We start from the raw sequence: 21,471 nt of genomic DNA, 5'->3' as shown, positions 1-21,471 counted from the left end.
CACTTCATTATAAAGCAACAATCACTAGTAGGAAAACGGCACACCTTAACATTTTATAACGGAATATGTGCGGTAAAGAAACAGTGCGCCGTACACCGTAGAGCGGACAAATCTCTGCAAGTACGGCGTCGGTAAAAATGTCAGTTTTTCTACGGCGCTTTCGTAACGCCTTGCAACGGAACATTTGTTTGTAAAGAAACTGTGCTCCGTTGATCAGGGAACGGACAAATGTATGGCAATATCATATCGAGTAAAATTCCCGTTTTTCTACGGATTTATTTTTAACAGTGAACACATTTTGTCACATTTTCAGGTGCGAGAACTAACTTATTTTTTCATGGATGGTTTTTTATTTATTTATGCTTGTTACGCAACATCACCTTGCGGCATAGAGTAGCGGGGGTACAAAAACGAAAAATGAACATGGACATAACATTACAGCAATCACAGCAATATCACACGCGTCAAAGCTGAGAAAACCAAACTAAAACTGATACACTTCACTGCCGAATACAGTTTCCATGAACCCAATCAGTACTCTTTGCACTATTAAAAGTAAAATATGTTTCTAGTATGAGTATGAAAGGGGAGAGAAGTTTAGTCTATGAACTTTCCTGTAGACTGTAATTCCAGTCGTATATAGTTTTCGGAAAAAAAATGAATGCCTAAAAGCGTCTGTTTTGCAATGATAGGGCCTCAACTTCCTGTGGTGGTCTAGTCTTGGTGAGATAAACGTAGGAGGGCTCAGATACAAATCCTTTGAAATACCAGTCCTGTCATTTACGATATCACCCAAAAACTTAAGTCGCAGTTGCCTTCTTCTCAACGATAAGGTATCCCACCCCAACTTTGCCTTTAATTCGGTCACACTATTTCGGGCACCCGTACAGTTAAATACCATTCTTGCAGCTATGTTTTGGACCCTTTCAAGTTTTTGAATCAGTGTAACTTCGTGAGGATCTCATACTGTACAGGCGTATTCTAAAATCGGCCTGATCATTGTAGTATAAGAATCGCTTTTAGCCTTGAAATTAGCCTGCATGAGGTTGCGATAAACAAAATGAAGCATTTTTATAGCTTTTGCAGAAACATAGCTTACATGCGAGATCCATTTGAGGTCATCTCTAAAAATAACACCTAAATACTTATAGTCCGAAACTATTTCTAGGTTGGAAGAGCACAACTTAAAGCAGAACGGAATCTTACTCTTTTTTCTTGTAATATTCATTGATTTGCATTTGTTTATGTTTAAGTTCATGTCCCACTACTCACACCAAGAAACAATGCCATTTATGTCATGTTGAAGTATTTGCGCATCCGAAGCAGTTTTAATTTGCCTATATAATACGCAGTCATCGGCAAATAACCTAATTTTGGAACTAACAGAGAACGTAATATCATTAATAAAAATAATAAATAGTAAAGGTCCCAGAACTGAACCCTGTCGGACTCCTGAGCGCACATGACACTTCTAAGACTTTTGGCCTTGGATTACTACGCATTGTGCTCTGTCTTTCAGATAGTCCTTAAGCCACAGGAAAACGTCTCTATCAATACCTAAATAAGAAAGTTTGTGCAATATATAAGCGTGCGGTACCATATCAAATGCTTTCTTAAAGTCCACAAAAATAACATCTGTTTGAACAGAGTTATCATAGGAAGAAACTAAGTCATGGTAAAAATCTGTCAGTTGCGTGGTACATGGGCAAGCTTGTCGAAAACCATGCTCAGCTTTGAAAAAATAATCGTGATCACTCAAATGCTTGATAATACTCGTAAAAAATATATGTTCCATTATCATGGAGGACACAGAAAGAAGAGAAACTGGACTATAGTTAGCAACATCATGCTTGATGCCAGCCTTAAAGATAGGGACAATATTTGCTAATTTCCATTCGCTGGGCATAGCATGGTCACGCAAAGACTTACTATACAAAATGACAAGATATGATGCAATTACGCTCGCACAACGTTTCATAATGACAGGCGATATTTCATCAGGTCACACTGCTTCTTTAACATCAAGATTTTCTAACAGATGCAGAATTCCCTCATAGCTAAAAGACAATTGCACCATCCTATCGGTAATATTTTCAGTGGTCTCTGGGAGAACGGTTGGGTTACATGATTGAAACACAGCTGAAAAGTAACAATTAAATAGTTCAGCTTTCTCTGCGCTATCTGATATACACGTGCCTTCATGAAAAAGATCTGGAACTGCTGCCCTATCACTTCTGCTCGACCGCAGAAATTTCCAAAATTCCTTCCTTCCGTCCATTCCAGAGCTAATCCGCTGGAAATTGGTGGTTTCGGGACGGCGTTTGGTCGTCTTTCGCGAAAATTCTGGTCGAAATCGAATATTTTCCATGTTTCGGTGGGGTGAGTGTTCAGCCCGTACCCTAGCTGCTCCATCCTTTAATGCGTGCATGGCCGATGGACCGTACTTCACCTTCGCCACATTATCGTTACGAAGACGGGCGGCGTTCGCATTTTAACCGGCCTGATGTAGTGCCAAACGCAAAGCGATGACGAAAAAAGCCTGAGCATGGGTTTCGTCCACCAGCAAGCCTGCGTTTACGATATTTTATCAATCACGAACGCAAAGCCTTCATCTCCATGAATCATATCTGCGGCCCAAGTATTCTTTGTTGTGTGCTGCAGAACAAAGGCGGCTGTATTTTACCGGGTTATACCTAATAAAATACTCACTAAAAAAAGGCATTTGGTGCAGTGCGGTGGTACCAAGAACAATGAAAAACACTACATATATTGATGACTTTTACTGCATAGTTGCATGCATATTTCGACAGTTTTAAGTGCATATTTATCTGCGCTCTAGTCATCACGCGGAGTCCAGAGAGGCAGCAATAAATGATGACATGGCTGGCCTAGCCAGTCCCATTGAGTCGGTGACCCCCAACCTCCGATAGGCTATAGACGTTTTGCAGTACGCTCTGATTTGATAAATCGAAACCTGATAAATTGTTACCTATCACGACACGACATCCCTGTGACATGATGCCATATTATATTACGTTTTCTTTGTTCAGTTCTCGACATCGTTGCTGGGTACAATCTATCAATTTGCATGGATTACAAAATGGACCGAGACAAGAGATCCCGTATTCTATATTCTGCAAACCACGTTCACGCGCACAGGACGCGAAATACTGAATACCCTACGTCCTTTCAAGCAGCATGACACAGACACAATGAAAATAAACGATTTTTTCCATGCTTCTCCACCTTTTGTTTGTCTTTCCCTGTCCCGCTTTTCTCCGCCCTGAAGGCAGCCGATAAGGCTTTGCGCATCAATTTCGGTCTGGGACCAAGCACACAAAGCGTTATAACGTCCTTCGGAAAACATAATTATCTACGCGAAGATAACGACTTTGACGAAGTTCTTCCTTTTGTTTGACGAGAGGTTATCGCATTCGCTTGGAGTTGTTAACGATCGTTTATTCGAATGCAATATTTCAAAGTGCAAAAGAAAATGATTGAAGTTCACATGTAGATACCTGAAAGCCGTGAAGACGATTCGCTCTATATTGATGGTTCCATAAAACCTGATTAGTGACGGGAAGTGATCCTGTAAAGATGCGCAATATCACCTCAGACATTTATTCGCGGCTACAGTTCTTTCGCGTATCGCATGACTCTCCATAAAACGAAGGGTAACAGATAAAACAAATCAGAAAAAAAAAGGACGCTTGTCAGGGAAGCCTTTATTTCCTAATGAGATCGCCTTCATTGAGGAGATACACCCGGACGGACCTGGAACCGAGTTCGAGACAGAATTTCCCACGGGGAGTAAATGAAGGCATCCTTACTGGTCCTTCCTTGATAGTGAGTCGAGTCTAAAGAGAAGGACTCTATTATTCATTGAGTATTCTGCTTTGTACGTTCCTTTTGTGCACGAAGCCAGCTTCCTATGTACATTATGCTCTCGTTCTCCGTGGCTCATTATTCGAGAGGGTGATACGCGTACAGCCATCGGCGTTGCTGGAGGCGTCTACCGCTTTCTCTCTCTGCGCGTGACAATATCGACTCTATGGGAACTGGATCACACGCTTCGTCCCAAGTGGTGCCAGATAAACGTGAATGACAACTATTTGCGTGGGTGTGAACTTGCATTCCAAGTTTTACAGCAAAGGGGTTAGTAGATGCGGGCACTATCAGCACCGTGAATACCGAAACTGACCTGGATCTGACGAAGGTGCAGCCATCTCCAGCAGCGCGGGAGAGGTCACGTGCTTACGACTACCAATGGGAATGGCTGCTGCTCTCGCTCTGCTGACGACAGTCCGTACGTGTATTCAAGGTCTTATATCCCGCCAAGTACGACACGTACAAAAACAATCATTTTCTTTTGATAAAATAGCACAGGTCCCGACAAAAGTTTACGAAACACGTGAGCGGTGTATTTTCTCCTGGGTGCGACACCCTACCGGCGAGCGGAAATGGGCTAGTTTACTCGATCTGAGAAGTAAGCTATTGCGCGCTTGTAGTGAGAGACCGCGGTAGTTCCGGTATAGCTTGAATGTGCTCGAAAGGTGGTTTGAATTGGTGTCGCTGCCGGCGCACTACTCCACCTCTCTGAGCGAGTGAACAAGCCCCTCTTCCGCTTGCCGCTAGGGTGTCGTACCGAGGAGAAAATACACCGCTCACGTGTTTCGTAAACTTTTGTGGGGACCTGTACAATCTTGCGGTAGAGTACAGTGTGTGCGTCACCGTAACGAACCACATATATCAAAGTGTCACACCCCCCTATAATATGCAATTGCCCAGGGATTGAAAGTATACGCCAAAACGTGTGCAAAATTGAATTATTCCGGAGCTATAGTGCCTCATACAATATCTAAGGCATATCTCTAGAAAGACAACCCGTATGCGAGATAAAAACACTCTGTTTTGCTTTGTTTTGTTTTTCCAGTTCTATACCGTTTTTATCAGCAACTTGACGTAGCTCGATCACGCTACGACAAAATATGATGTGCGGAAGAAGAGCAGCAACGTCAGAGTTAACTCCGTAATTTAATACGTACCAGGTTTAAAATGTTTTAACTTCGAAGACCTGTCACGTTGTTTTATTCGATAGAGCTCTTTACAGTACAGGGGCGCGATGTCCTCAAAGAGCCGTACAGAAACGTACACCGCTGGACATAAGTTTACGGAACACTCTCCAGCGCATTCCTTTCTCAGAGTGACACGCTATAGCAGCGAATAGTACCGTAAGAACTTGCAAACAGGTGACTGGGTTACCTAGGCCCATTTCTAAGTCCATACGGTCTCATTCGCTGCTAGCGTGTCACTCTCAGGAAGGAATGCGCCGGAGCGTGTTCCGTAAGCTTTGTCCAGCACTGTACAATAGCTCTGCAGTGAGTGCAGTCAACTGTTTTAGCATCACCTTGCAAAGTACAATATTTATAGCGACGACAGTATTTATCCCTGCACACACAAAACGCAGTCCCTTCAATCCGATATCTTATTTGAGCGCACAGTAAAGATATAAAAATAAAAACGATTCAGCTGAAACAGGACTTCTGTACCAGCGTTGCAACATTAACGAGGCTTGTTCAACACGCGTTCCCGCGGAACTTGGCGTGATAAGGATATCACGTGCGTTTAAATATGTAATTACATCATGCGACAGACATTAAAAGTAGGACACGCCCAGCACGCAGACCTTTTCTTCCTGCGATAAGACCCTCGTCGTGGCATTGGACACAGCCCCCTGTCGCGTCTTCCCCGGGAGTATCCTCGCTAAAGTCCCGCTACCATGAATATTAAACGCCCTCTTGTGACTAATGGACTCCGGTGGGTCGTTGGGATTAGGCATAGCACACGATGCAGACAGCTGTAGCTTATCTCCGCAATGTAATAATTAATTTTAGCCGATATGCGCTTGTGACACAAATACCGACATATGACCGTGTAGAGGGACATAATTGTGGCCCCCGTCTTTCAGTTTAATTAGGTTAAGCGGATAAGACATCCCATATTCCGCGTCGTGTCAAGGCCAGTGGAACAGAGCATTGAAGCTTGTCCCTGTACTCATGGTTTATAAAGAGAAAGGAAGGGATCTAAATGAGCTGCGTCTGCGCCCGCAAATGAGGCGTGCGACCTAGGTGAAGTAGGCGAGACGACGGCAAAGAAGCAGTCTTGGGTAATGAGTAAAACTCGATAACAGCCGGAAAAACGAAGGATTAACGCGGCGTTACGTCGAGTGAGGAATATGCAATTCAGAACTATATACGCTTGAATTGGCTGGTTGGTGGCGCGTTATTGCCGAGCGATCTGCCTGCATGCCGGTGTGGCGGCATGTTGCTCGAGGGGGATATTGCGTCCTGGGTTAACTTGACTGAGAAATGTGCCGACATTTGCGTCGACATTAAAAAGCGCCTGAGGAAAACCTATAGAAACACACAGACAGTACAGCCGGTGCAGGGATACGAACCCGAGTCACCTTGCTGTCTGGAAGGCCGTCATCTTCGCCACTATCCCGCAGGAGCTTGTTTCTCTACTTTTTTTCTGTTGTTGTTGTCACGTCACAGGAGCTGGTCATTCGCCTCGAGACAACAGTGTGTCCCATACAGGCCAATGTTTCTATCGAGGACGTGATTGCTCCGGAAGAAAAAGGAGAGAGAGAGGGGAGAGAGAGTGAGTGAGTGAGTGGGGGAATGAGGGAGGGGTTGGAAGACGCGAAGAGTGATGGACATTACTCTCCTTTGCCATTAGGAGAATTGAGGCAGCTAAGCTGTAGATGTCGTCCGACGCGCAGGGACAAAGAACGAGAAGTGAGAGTGGACACCCACTCCATACAAGATGGCAAAGGAAGATATGGCAATTAACAATCTAGTTGCTAGACAGCATTTCGCACGCGTCAACAAATGTATGGGAGAAACACCTTTCACTTGTCATTCTCTAAAAGCGGAAGTTGCAGCACACTTCTTTGCCAAAGAATCATGAAATACACTAACACGATACAACCCTTGCGGAGGGATAGCATTGACTGCACCATTTATCGTTATTAATTGACGTCATCCTAACGCCGTGTGCAAGTATGGAAGCGTGTACGATGTGGGAGAGTACGTGGAAGCGATTAAGCGTGGAATTTGAAGGCAAGAAAGAGTGAAGTGATTAATGAATCGAACAAGGAAAGGGGGAACACGAGACGTTGAAACGTATTATGTATCCGGCAAGAGCGTCTCGAACACGCTTCGTTTCTGCACGTATTTGATCTTTTCTCGATATTTTTATAACGGCTAATACAATATTGATGCAAACGTTTATAGTTCGCATGCACTATAACACCGATAAATACGACGTTCTTGGAATGGAATGTAAACCGGAAGAGATACAGAACTGCAAAACAAAGATATACAATAGATATAGAAAAAAATCTACTGGAATGCTGCTACAAGCATCACTCCGACAAGAAACATTGGGGTCACGCGCAAGTGCGACAGATGACGTCACGCCGACCGGGCACACACCATGCCATAATATTGCTCGAACTGCGAACGTGAAAAGGACACTTTTAATTACACGTGTCGTATCCGCCTACTATGACGCCCTTGCACATCACATTATTGATCGTGCAACGTTCTCTGAAAAATTTCTCGCTTGACTCGCAGTAATAATTCAAGCATTTCCAGACAGGTCCACAGGTGTAGCAGCCGCGTTAAGATAAGCACAAAGAACAGAAAAGTACTGAAGTATTTTCTCGACCGGCTATTGCATAAACACATACACACCGACCGCTGAAATACTTCTGTCGCACCTTATCCTTCTTCGCTATCCCTTTTTTGAAAACAAACTATATACACATGGAAGCATTCTTGAGCATGTACACGGGCATTGTCAATAGCGGCTGTTAGAAATTTTGTTTTGTATGTTTTCTGATATTGTGCGATTTCGGCAGGCGAGAATAGCCCTTTCCTGAACCGAAGTCCTTAGTAGGTCCCTTCACCGCAAGACACATTCCAGTCTATTATCAGCAGAAATCTGCACTAGTTGGAATTTCTCTATAGGGTAGCGGCAGGGCTTACAAAACGTTCAGGGGCTATAAAGCCTGCGAAAGCCATATAGAGCCAAGCTATAAAGCCAAACGACGGCATACGAATATACGATGACGTGGTTAGGTGGAGTCGCCGCGCAGGACATCGCCGGGAGCTCGAGACCTCTGCATTTGTCTGAGATCGTCCAAGGGATAACCCTGGGAGATTACACAATGAGCACAACGTTTGCTCGAATCCGAAACGCATGTCACCTGCCAGCAGTCTTGAAGCGGATGGTGGTTACCTTAACCACTCGGCCTGTACAACAATTTCACAGGCAATCCCCAGAGTGTTCTTGTACGTGAAGAATGCCGATCTCATGCTTCCATTATCACGAATCATATGCCCATATTCACGGCTGCGGATACTACTTACAGTTGACGTTATCATACGACTTTCAAAACCTAGTCACCATCTATACAGATCACATACGCCAGCACAACGTATTATCACGAGTGTGTCAAAAGGAGCGAGGAGTGGTAATATACAGCGCATTACGTTTGACGAATGCCCCCTTGCCCGACAGCTTGGACTTTGCCATAAAAAGTAAGCCAGGGGACGTGCCAGAGAGGGAAGAGCTGTCCTTAAGTCTCCCCTTTACTTTTTCAACGTCCCGTCGTTGCTAGGATAAGATTAATACGCCCTTTGCTCTCTCGGGCAGCATTCCACACCGAAGGTTTTATATCCCGGACGACGGCTCGAATGAAAATTGTTGAGACGTGCCCTTTAAGATTTCTTTCCGAACCATAAACAGGAAGAAGGCAGCGATTGTGTGATAAGTGCTTAAGCAACCAGTTTCTACGCGGTTCTGTTCGCAACGGTGTCAATTCAGAGCAGCTTTCGACTTTCTGTGTCGACATCTTCGTCTGAAGTCATCCTTCTGAAAGCGCTAAAAGTACGCAAAGACAGCCTAATATGACACCAGGGAAGGGTAACGGTAATGGTAACGGAAACAGAAACGGTATATTACCGAACTTTAAAAGCGATAAAACCCCCGTGCCAGGGAACAAGTCAAAAGACGACACAACACATAGGCACAGTGTTTTATCGCTTTCAAAGTATGCTGCACCAAACAGCCCAATTTTTAACCATTTTCGATATTACCGAAATTGGCGATGGTAACGATAACGGAAACTGAAACGCATACCACGGTCCTCCATTACCGGAAACAGAAACGAATTTATCGTCGGGTATTGAATTCGGGTAATGGCTATTCCTGTGGTGCGATGACATTTGAGTTACTTTTCATTATTTGTTTGTGTATTTTGGTGACTCCATTCCCTATAATGCTCTAAATACTACCCGAGAGCATGGAAAGAAAGCGCAAATTGGATCTCGAGGGTGCATCCCTCACTTACCTCGCCCCAGTCCTCATAACTCCATGACATCAATACATGACTATACTCCACGATAACATGAGGATGCCAGCCTATGATTTTTAGTTACTTATTTTGTACTTTTTTTCTTTTCACAGTGGCCGTGGCAGTATTATTTAATTATTGAGAGGGTCAGTTTATGAATTCCATTGTCTATTGGATGGAAGTTACGCCCATCTTGAGTTGCTGGACTCCGAGTGACTGAAGACTGAAAACATGTTCCTACATATATACTTTCTTTTATCTTGCAAGATTTGCGCATCCCAACGACGTAAAATTACTTCTGTGGTGTGTACGCGTGACACCAAAGCAACACATGGGCGAAACAGGGTGCTGATAGAGCCGGACGGGCTGTCCTCCCGCAGCTCTGTAACAACCGTTCCATTACCGGAAACAGTAATGGAAACGAAACGGAAACGAAATTGAAAGGCCGGTATCAGAAACGGATAACGGAAACGAAAATCTAGCAGTAACGATATTGGAAACGGTAACTCAAATACGTCCGTTATCCTTCCCTTCATGATACACCACCGAGCGCTCATTTTCAACAGACTTACTCACAAGGTAACACATATATTTAAGCAGAGATGAATTCCATGCGGTTTCCTCTTTGTCAGTGAAAGCTACACATATGTGACCTTTTTGTACAATCAGGGACGTGTCCCATATCTCCCTCTCTCTTTGTTTTCGAAAGTGCGCTACTATACCTAGGCATTTCTAAGATTCCTTTGGCGCCCGCATGCCCGGGTGTGTTGGTGTCTTAGAAGGGTTGTTCAACGTTGACAGATACTTTCATTTCTTTAACTACAAGGGAAAATTCGGGAAGCACCAAACTACGTCAGTTTTTCAAAGTATTCACAGTGCGCGTCTAGACCCAGCTGCCATAACTGTGGCAACTATTCGATGCCTTTGGCGTAGAAAGAAGTAGGCACTGCAGGACATCGTTCTGGAGGACTTCATCTGCGCGGAACGTCTTTCCTCCGAGGTGCTCGTTAACGGCCCAAACAAATGGTAATCGCTTGGGGCTAAATATGGGCTGTAAGGTGTATTTGGCAAAACCTCCCAGCGCATTTCGGCCAGGGTTGCTACCGTAAAATTTGCCGTGTGAGGCCGGGCATTGTCATGACACTTGCGGGCAACATCCCAGGCCTTTTCATGCGAATTGCGTTTCGCACGGCACCCTTTATCAATGTGGAGTGGCACTGGACATTAATCGTGACCCCTTGCTCCAAGAAGTCCACACGGATGACGCCTCCCATGTCCCAGATGACGGTTCCCATGGACTTTCCAGCAGACGGCTGCATCTTGCTTTTCTTTGGCGGCGGGGAAGCTTTATGTCGACATTCCATTCCGCTTCTTTTTGTCTCTCTTGGGTGAAATGATGCTTACAGGTTTCATCACGTGGGATGATTGATTGCAAAAATTCGCTCCCTCGGATTGAAACCTGTTCAGCACCTGCTCAGAGACTGCCATCCGCGCTCCCTTCTGGTCACAAGTGAGGTGTCGGGGAATCCACCTTGCACATACTTGGCGGAAGTGCTCGTTGATGATTGTCTCCACACTGGCGGCACTAGTATTACGTTGGGCTGCAATATCCCGAGTTGTTACTCACCGGTTCTCGAGGATGGCTTGCTCAATGACTGCAATGCACCCTGGCGTGACTGCAGTCGGATGACGTGGTTCATTCGTCACTATATCCCGTCCTTCGCCAAGATGTCTGCACCATTCGTGCACTCTTCCCCATACTGGAGACCTGCCTCCAGGTCTGGAGACCTGCCTCCCCATGCCTGTAGACTTTGTAAAATCTCAGCTGGTTTGACGCTCTCCCTCACAAGGAACTTGATTATGCATCGCTGTTCCACAGCTACAGAAACACTGCTCGCCGACGTGATAGGCATCGCTGCTGCACGTGCACTGCTGCTCATGCCGCCGGCCCGAGAAGGATTGCACTTCGTCCCCCACATAGGTTTATGCAATTACATTTACATCACCAATTTTTGTCGACCAAAAGGTCTCGGTCAACCTAGAACGCCCCTCGTATAATGTGTCCATTGATTCGCGTGTTTAAGCACCTGGCCCTTTGACTATACGGAGGGTTTTACGTTCCACCAATCGCACGGAGTGGAATTGACATTTGTAGCAATTGAACTATGGAGATTGCAAAAGCGGCGACGAAGTAAACCTGATGTAAGACTTAAAACTAATAAAGCTAGATAGCGGTACGAAGCGATGCCGTAATTTATCCATGTCTCGAGAACTGCTCCCCCGCATACACCCCCATAAGGCCTCACAGGAGAACGCAGTCTGGGGGCAAGCTTTCTTATTGTTTTTTTCTCGGTATATCTCGCACCGTTAAATCGTCGCTCAGGCAAATTACGCGTCATGATAGAGAATTTTAGGCAATGACACTGGGTACACTCTTAGAAATAAATCTCTTAGAAATCGCGAATGATATCGTTATCTGCCCTGATTCGTTGAAAACGGGAGGCGTACGCCTTTTTTGTGACAATTATGAACAGCATAAGTGTCACAAAAAAGGTGTACGCCTCCCGTTTTCAATAAATCGGGGCAGATATCCATGTCATTCGAGATGATGGTTGGCTAGGAGCGTGCAATGCGGTGAAGTTCATTTTTAAGAGTGTACCTGACGGCAGCGTTGCAGTAATACCAATCACAAATAATCACGAAGCATCCACATCTTGGGCGTGCTCAAATTGTGTTTCTACCGTATTTAATATCACCCATACTACCAAAGTTTTTATTCATTCTATACGCTGAGCTTATTCAGTACTTCATGAAACGCTAACATCGCCCATTGTCTCGTGGTGTAAAGCCCCGGATTATTAGAAGCGCCAACGTCACGATCGTTTGATTGACACGGTGCGATACGAGGAAGGCTATTTGAGATTTCCATTCAGCGGAGTTCGTTCAACTGGACCTCCGGATGCGGCTCCTACGAAATCATCAGCTCTGTGTGTCCCTCAGGTATTGAAGTAGCAGTTTCAACTATCCCATTGAGCGCAAGTAGCAATGACCCTGGGGCAACACGTAACACATTCGATGAAGAATTCATCCCAGCCATTCGAATTCGCCTGTGGGAATTTCCCCCCCTATTGTGCAGCTGTCAAACGGATTGAAAGCGAGGGCGCATTGCGAAAGTATTTGCATTATGAAACTGACATCCCATAGCACGCAAAGAAAGCGGCATTTATCGATGGAGCTAAAACTGTTATGCAGCTCTCATATGAGGAGAACACGTTCGCTGAATGGTGATGGAAGGTGCGTCCATTCAGTGCCGGATTTAATTGCGTTATCTCTCGTGGTGTGTTCTGTGTTTGAGAGAGAATGGACAGGCCTCATGTCTGGACGCACCGATATTTTAAAGGATTAAATGATCTTCCACTAGGGACCTCTAGCATTGTACCTAAAGGTCAGCAAGGTGACGTGTCAGAGAAGAATAGGTCCCTGCCAAAGAGCCCATCGTTTGACGGAAAAGTTTGTGAACTACTGGATTGTATCAACTACACTCTAAATCCGGCACCCGATATGTATCGCATGAAAGAGGACCCGCACCTGGGCAAAGCGGTACACATGAGGTACAGTCCTCAACCAGCAGGTACAGTTCGCGACCACTGCGAAATTCAAACGGTACAAGGGCTCCGAGACCCATCCGTGCCGGCTAGGTACCTTTTAGGCGCGACCTATAGCAGCTGTACCTCATGTGTACCGCGTGTTTCCGGCGCATGAGTACGAACGCCTTCTCACGATATCCATGCGCTGCAAAAATATTTCGTGTTTCCAGTCTATATATTGCCTTATGCAGCACTGCCGTAATGGATGAGCACTATCATTCTGTCAAAGAAGTGCAATAACTAGAATCCGTGAACCGTGAGGGATCGCACGTTTGGGAAGAATGCGTTTCTTGGAACCGCTGCAAATCAGTTTGTTTTGAAACGTCGGGGAGCGAGGACGAGTATGCTCGGTCTTCGAAGGAATTCGTTCGACGCTTTCAAGATTGGAGTCATTTAAGGTGCGTATTATATCTCTGAAGTAATTATTCGTCTGCACGACGCATTTTCGTTCATCTTCGCTCTGATTCCCAGTGGTCCTGATCACCGGCAGGCTGGACACAACGACTGAGGGACGGAGACAACGAACTTTGTGCTTCATGCACGAACGTTGATGCGTGAATTAGAGGAGCCTAGATTTCACTTTACATCTGGATTACACAAGCAAGTAGGCATGTTTTTCAAGCAAGCTATTTCGGTTGTTGGATTTTTTTTTTACATTGTATTTTCTCCTAGGTTACGTCCAGCCGATGTCGTAAATGGGTGAGTCAATCGTCTACTGTGGTTGGTGTTAGGTTCTGCGGAAGAAACGGAAGTTGGGGAAGAACAGCAATCCAAAGGTGTGGAAGAGATAAAGAAGCGTGACCACAGAAAAGCTGCAATGGTGAAGGAGAGGTGCAGTGGTCATCGTTCATCCATATACGTTGTGCCCCGTGTGTCCGGCGTTTGTGCATCATGACAATGCACGCTCGCGATCGACAAGCATCACCCCTGTAATGGATATAATGTTCGAATAAAGGTATTTGTTTGTGATATTTATCGTGCAGTGTAGCTTCTTGGGGCTGTTAATATATCGTGGAGGAGGGGAACCACCCCGACGGGTAGGCCTAAATCGCTGCGCGCTATCCGTTACATGTACCGCATGTGAGGGCGCATGTACCTCTTAACTTTAAGAGGTACATTTTTTAAGAAATGTACCTCCTGGCCAAGCGGTACTTAACCGTTACATATGCGTTACCTGATTTAGAGTATACCTTCGCTTCAGAGAGTTGCTTGAAGCTGAAGAGTGAATTGTTGTAGAATGGATAGGGTGCATAGAAATATTCGCCCAGGAACAGATAGAGATATTATGAACGATAAACAAAGTGAGCGTTAATAAATATTAAAGGCAGGAAATGAAGTAGCAAAAATGTTTTTATTGTGTATTCCTTGTAAGAACATCACTTGTTTCGAAATCGGAAGGTAATAGTATGTGAAATCGTAAATAAGCCGAAAACAAATAATATTAGGTAACATGTGTGAGGAAAGTTTACTTTCAAGGTCTTTCTAGTGTGCTTCGCTATGCATTATTTTATTAACGCAAAAATTGTGGATAGTATAGTATAGGATCTGTGCAGGAGAGGTGATTCCCTAGAAGTGTTATAGACAGACAAACAAAGCTAATGGCTCCATCGTCATCATCAGATGATGATGATATAGTAGTGTAAGACTGTACAAAATCGTCATCATCATCAGATGATGATGATGTCTTACACTACTAGACAGCAGTCATCATTAGCGACGTAGTAGTGGACGTTCCTTGCCCATCGAAGGATTGTTTAACGAGCGCTGAGAATTAATGTAAATGTGCCCTCGAAGTGTTCGTATATATCCTAACTCCACAGCGACCGACTTTTCAGTGCCAACGAAGCCCAGGCTCAGTGAACATTGCTTCTCGGATACGTAACCCTCTCGTCCCATTACCAATACAATATGTTCTGAACAATGCCTCCTAGAGGAGCCTCAGGTACGAAATATCATTAGGTTGCTGGAATTTGCTTCCGTTAGCAAGGATTCGAAATGGCTGTGCTACCTGGGCGTTTTGGCTTTTTCCCCGGGCGTTCGTCGTACGGTGTTCAACAACAACGGCAAAACTTCGGCACAGTTTCCAGTGAAGTCGGTCCAGCACACACAATCCCATGAGCGGCATGCTGTCATAGCCTAATAGTCGGGTAAACAGCCACCACCTCCTGAGAGGCATCGCAGGACGCACGGAAATAGCACATCACGAACTTCGCAGAGCGTCCTGTGAAGCGTGCTCTGCCGCAGCAAGACTCCTCATGAGGGAAAGCCTACCACATATGAACGTTCTTGAAGCACCTGAACGCTGTGGAATGATGCCAACAAAGGAGAGCAAGCGAAGCGAAGTGGGCTAAACCAGTTACAATTGTTAATGTTTATCCTTATACACAGAATCGCAGCTAGTAACGCTTAGAATGACTGCGTATACTGAGGTTGCTTGAAGGAAAATTTGGAAAGAGAGTGGTGCACAAACTACCGAACACAGAATTGCATTTCAAGATCGATAAAAAACCCTGTGCAAGATACATGAAAGGTACACACAGACACACACGTTGGGCTGGCAAACCATATACAGAGCTGCACCCAACACAGACGAGGCTCGACACAACAGACCCTCATTATCCACCAGAAAGAGTGTTTTATCCCGAGTACGATATATCGAAAACGAGGAACAAAGAACGACATTCGCTTTATTTTTCGCTATCCAGTTCACAGTCTGCTTCTACAGACCCATGGCCTTCGCGATGTCTGCCTGCCTTTCGACCCGCCCAACGGCGCCGATAATCTTAAATTTCTGACTGAAAGAAATTTGCTGGTTTATTTTTTGCCTGCCATTTCAATGGCAGCTTATTCCAACGTGTGTCAGAGTGTTGAAACAAGGATGGCTGGTTTGAAACGTCAAAGTCTTGACTGGATTAGCTGTCAATCCGTTTATCACATAGGATATTGCCAGGTGCGCGATCATTTCTGCTCCAAGTGGAATGGAACTTAACCACAAAAAGTACGCTGTTACTGCTCCAATAAAATGAAATCCACCTGACGTTCTGTCTGCTGTAACCTGCTGTAGCGACGTTCTGCACATTAACAAAGTATGGCGATGTAAGTAACTCATACGTATGTTATATCGGAATGTTTGTTATAGCCGGATGCGTTTTAACGAGTTTGGACTATCGTAATGTGGAAAAACTACAAATATTTGTTAACGTTATGACCTTGCGGAACGTGAAAATGGTCGTAGTGTCTCGTCATTGCGGAGAGCGTCTCTCTATATGTTACGGTGCATAAAATTAGCTGTAATGCTGAAATTGTCCATATAAAAGGATACATTATAGCTATATGCAGATATATTCCCTGTCTTGCTAGCTGTAAATTAAGGCGACCAACGACCGAACAGAACTTCTGAACGTCATGACAATGTGACAAACACCTGAAGCAATAGCGAAGTGTTTTTTTGCTAATAGGTCCAAGACAAGTTCACTGCATAGAGAATGCATGTGCAGAGCGCTTTATTATAAACATTACAAATAAAGCCCGATAAAATTACAGCGCAAGCGAAGTACCCACACTGGATATGTCGAGCAAGCGTGCGAAGTAACTCTTCTTGGAGTGTAGAGTTTCATATCATAAAATTTTTACTCGTCTCAGAAAAAGGTCGTTAAATATTCATTCTACTCTCGCACGACGATAGTCTCGAACACGAAAGTGAATCTCTCGAAATTCGATAGAGACTTTCTGACATACGGTGGAATCCTCAGTATATTATTTTGAGTCTCGCTAGCACCAAATGAGCTACACACATATAGAAACAATCATCGGTCCACGTTCGAGCTGGTGCAAGCTGGTGCAAAGTTTATTCCGCATTGTGTGCTAATGAACGGTCGCGTAGCGTAAACAATTTCTCCTTTCACCGCTAGGTGAACGTAATTACGTCGTTTCTTATTGACGAGAACGAGGACTGTAAGCACCATTTCTCGCGAAACGCTCCTGACATTTGTATGTTTTGGATGCCGTCCGGCGTAGAAAACACACGGTTCTGTGCGTCTTTGTTTACCGGAGTGTGGCATGGGTTGTGCGCGGTATGATGTGTGGCTCAGTTTTATTACCTATTTTCATGGCCTGACTGATTACTTCGTAGCACTCAAGAAGTAGAGATACAGATTTGCTTGCCATTACAGCGTTCTTAATTAAGCGAAGAAGCTGACCATAAGCTTTGGAACGCAATGAAGTAGAAATAATTACAGTATAGCTTACGCAATATTGTCTGCATTCTTTGCACTATCTTTCGAGAAACGTGTAATGAATAGAACCTCATTAATGGTGCACATTGTGAATGTAAGGGGCACCTTTATGTGCTCCAGTATCTGAGCGCTATTCATCCATCCCTTGGGAGAGGGGGAGGGGAAGAATAAGTGCGTATCAGGATGTAATGCATGTTTCATGTGATAGTGGGTTGAAAAGGAAAGAAGACTGAAAAGAAGACTTAAGTTATTTTCAACGTGAAGTGTTTTATTATCAATGAATTATGAAATCAATAATGATTACACAGCTACGGCACGGCACGTCGCGTACGTCACGTGAATGCTGAACTGAAATATCGCACTCAGAAACGTCGATATTTGCTACATTCCACGGTTACATGGTTACATGAAGAACAAAAAATGAACTTACTGTCCGCAAGCAACCACACGTATGTGTTCAAATTGAGTCACCGGATGATCTAAAAGGGCGTTATCGTTTATCCATGTTCGGATGAAAGGAGTGAAGTGTGCGCAACACATCGCACATGGTTGCCTGTAAGATGAACGATTTTGTCGTTTGAAATTTTGAAAATTACAACATTAACCGATTTTCTAACATCGTCATAAATCATAATGCTCCATCATCGGCTCGAATTATTTTCCTAAAAAGGGCCGACGTGCGGCAATAGGAGCGGCAATAGCCAAGTTGAGCGGAATGTAATTTTGAACTAGTACAATGACCAAGTGACTATGTGTGAAGCCAGGGGTCTCCAACTCAAACTGAGGCGCGGACCGTGTTGGCCTGGGCTACACCACGACCGGCCGCAGATAGTGAACGTACACAAAAACTGCCACTGATTTGGGGGACCGCGTGGCCGAGGCCGAGTGGCGTAGCGGCAACATTTTTAACTGTCTTTAATATGGCACAGAACTCGTTCTCCATGCGGTACATGGATACCGTTGGCTACGATCCTACCGTCTAGAAGAGAAGCTCGAAGGAATTACGCAGTAGAACAGTCAATATCGTCTTTATTACCGCCAACGGCAGGAGGCTATGCACCCCCGAATAAACTAAACGCGAATAAGGTTACATGAAGACACGCTCCTAATAATGCGCTGACGACACTTGGGGACTCACCAAATTCCCGATGTCCACTTGTAGGTTGACCACAGTGGCAATTCTCAACTGGGCTCGAAGATGGTCATCAGACAGCTGGGACCTCAGCTTAGTCTTGTTGACATTCATCATTGAAAAGAACTGCTCGCATACGGATCTCCTTCCAAACATAGACAGAACACGGCTGACGTCACACATCAGGCAGGGAAACGATTTCCTGTCTACATATTTGTAGAACTCGGGAGCGCCGATTTCGTCAAACTTTTGTCGCAATGTGGAATTGCACTGCAGATCGCTTAGTTCCATTTGGAGCTAGGGCTTAACGTCTCCTGGAGGAACTGGAAAAGGGTCGGAAACAGTTGAAACATCGCCTCGAGGATCTCAAAGTCATGAAACCTTGACATGAACTCACGCCGCAGCACCGACGAGTATGTGCGAAGCGTTTCCTCGTTCTTGCAGTCAACGGCTCGTAGACAAGAAAAATGGAAGACATCATTTGACGTTAGCTGTTTCTCCAAAAGTTTTTTTTTTCTTCTCAGTTTCTCCCAACGAAACCTTTGACGCTATTGTACATCTCTGTGATCAAGTGGGCTTTTCCCTGCAGGCAATTCATAATGTTCTGGTGGTTAGTTAAGTCGACGAAAAACGCCAGGTCATGCAACCATCCGGGGTCGGCCATTTCAGGGCATTCTTTCCCCTTGTTGTGAAGAAATTCTTTGATTTCATCTCGAAGATCGAAGAAACGTTGAAGTACTTTTCCCCTGCTGAGCCATCTGTCCTCTGTATGATGAAGCAGGTGGTAAGGGTTCGTGGCATCCAAGTTTTGAAGGAAATCGGCAAACAGACGATGATTCAAGCCTCTCAACCGAATGAAGTTAACGGTCTTGACGACAACGTTTGTGACGTGCTCAAATGTAACTACACGGCAGCACAATGAGTTTCTTTTGAGGCGGCTACCAGACCTAGATTACGACCAACCATTGAAGGAGCTCCATCAGTTACTACTGACTCGAGATTCTCCCCTTAAAACCTACTGCTTCGATGCTACCTTTTACCGCGCTCCACATGTCACTCCCCGTCGTTGTCCCTTTCAGAGGAAGCAGATCAAACCGTTCCTCGTATATGCACAAGTCGTTGCTTGCAAGTTATGTCCGTGCATTCGTCAAGTGCCATGGAATATGCACAAAAATTCTTCGAAATATCGCGCATTTTCAAATATGCATTTTATACATGCATTTCCGAATCTGCGCCCAAGTCTTCAAACCACTCAGCGACAAGTATTTGCAGAAAGGTTAACCTTCTCAAAAGGATATTTTGCGGTCGAGCACACAATTTCAGCTGCACGAATGAGACAGTTCTTGATATAAGGACCTTCTGTGAAGTGTTTTGACGCTTTTGCGATCAACTGCGACATGGCGAAGTTTGCTTCTAACGGCGACCTTACTTTCTCTGTTAGCCTTACGAAAAATGCCCTTTTCTCTTGTGGCTGCCAATTTGAGCCGTGCCACCTTTTCTTAACGGATCTTTCCAGTAAATTCTGCGTACTGTCCTCTGTGAAGGGCTTTGTGATGCCGTCGGGGATTGTACCCTTTCGGAATAGCAACAGTTTTTTTTGCCAAACCAGACATTCCGGACGTTGTTTATATCCGCGAACAACTTCTAATTTACCTCCCAATGTTCTTGGAAGGTACGCTTCTCCTCCTCTAGCGTCCGCTTCAGATGTAGCTTCGTGCAGGTCATAGTCCCTGTGTTTTTTGTAGTCGGTCGCAAAGACATGGAAACACTGCAGAGCGGAAATGGACGTTCACCGGAGGCTTGATAGTTCAACACATGATTATGGAAGAGACGCTTTGACACCTGTGAATTCCGAAACTACAGCACGACCTTCCACCGCTATGTCCTTCCGAGGAAGCGTTGGGTGGCCGCGGCAGAGCTCCCGTGTATAGTAGTTAAGAGAGCTACCGTGAAGTGTATTATTTTAAGTGGTCCTGTGAATGTTGTGATTCGACGTTATCCAAGAACTAAAGGGCTTACCGCAGGCCCACAATTACCCACAGAGTGTACTAGCTTGCTTTCTCTCTCTCACTGCGATTGTGTTTTCTCGTCTTTCTCTTTATTTCTTTTTTTTTTCTCTCTCTTTCGTTGCGGGAGCCCCGCGGACCGCGTGTTGGAGACTCCCGTTTTAAGCCTTGCTAGAAAGTTATGCCAATATATGCAAACCAGCGTTAACACGTTCACACCCACTTTTCAAACAGGGTACATAACATAGGTTTCTTCCAAGAACTTCTTGCTTCAGAATTTCACTTGCAGCGGGACAGCTGCTGAATGGCTACGTAAACCACGTCCGCTACACCAATGACACTAACCGCTTACTCCAAATTGTGGAGCAGGCTCTATTACAGCGGGACAAACTTTCCGCATCATCCCTTCATATCAATATGCCGCATCGTGGGCTGCATGCGTGGACGCGCACAGAAGTGCTGCGGCGGAATCGCCGCTACGCAAGCATTTTGACAAATCCCATGGCCCAGCGCTCCTTGTCAGAATTACTGAGCAATAATGAAATATGAAAGTCACTGAAAAGGTTAGTCAGCTGTAGGGCTCGAACCCACATCTTCTGGATTGCCGGTCCAGGGCTCTACCAATTGAGCTAAGCTAACACGCCTTCTCAGCGACTTCCAGGGTGCGTCATCTGAAGGGACAAACCAGCCACTCTCTCTCACTCATGCTTCTTTCACTCTTACAATTTTGCTCACTCACACACACATTCATACGACGGGATCGACGCAGGCGGCAACTGTTACTGAGGCTCATTCTGAATTGCACTACCTTCGAATTCGATTCAAAAGATTGAAAGGAACACATAGAAGTCAGTGGAACAACAGTGTACGCCAAAGAGGAACAAATTTTGCTAATACCTTTATGAGCACCATGGGAGGAAACATCGATGGCTCATAGAAACCAACCCCCTCTAACTGTTTCTACACGACAAATCTATGACACGGTCGGCCTATGAAGGTTCTAAGACACAAAGTCTAAGACATCTGTGAT

The 21,471-nt window shown here is 45.0% G+C and overlaps 1 protein-coding gene and 1 non-coding gene across 2 annotated transcripts in view; both read right to left on the bottom strand.

Moving 5' to 3' along the window:
• Nucleotides 1-21,471, bottom strand: part of LOC135385811 (hemicentin-2-like) — a 384,675-nt gene that overhangs the window by 338,002 nt on the left and 25,202 nt on the right. The gene's annotated exons all lie outside the window — the stretch shown is intronic.
• Nucleotides 21,008-21,080, bottom strand: Trnaa-ggc (transfer RNA alanine (anticodon GGC)). The gene has a single exon. It is a non-coding gene; the product is annotated as a tRNA-Ala (tRNA).

This window comes from Ornithodoros turicata, chromosome 2 (genome assembly GCF_037126465.1).
Source record: "Ornithodoros turicata isolate Travis chromosome 2, ASM3712646v1, whole genome shotgun sequence".
Lineage (NCBI taxonomy): Eukaryota > Metazoa > Arthropoda > Arachnida > Ixodida > Argasidae > Ornithodoros > Ornithodoros turicata.
This window is presented reverse-complemented; position numbering and strand designations above follow the sequence as displayed.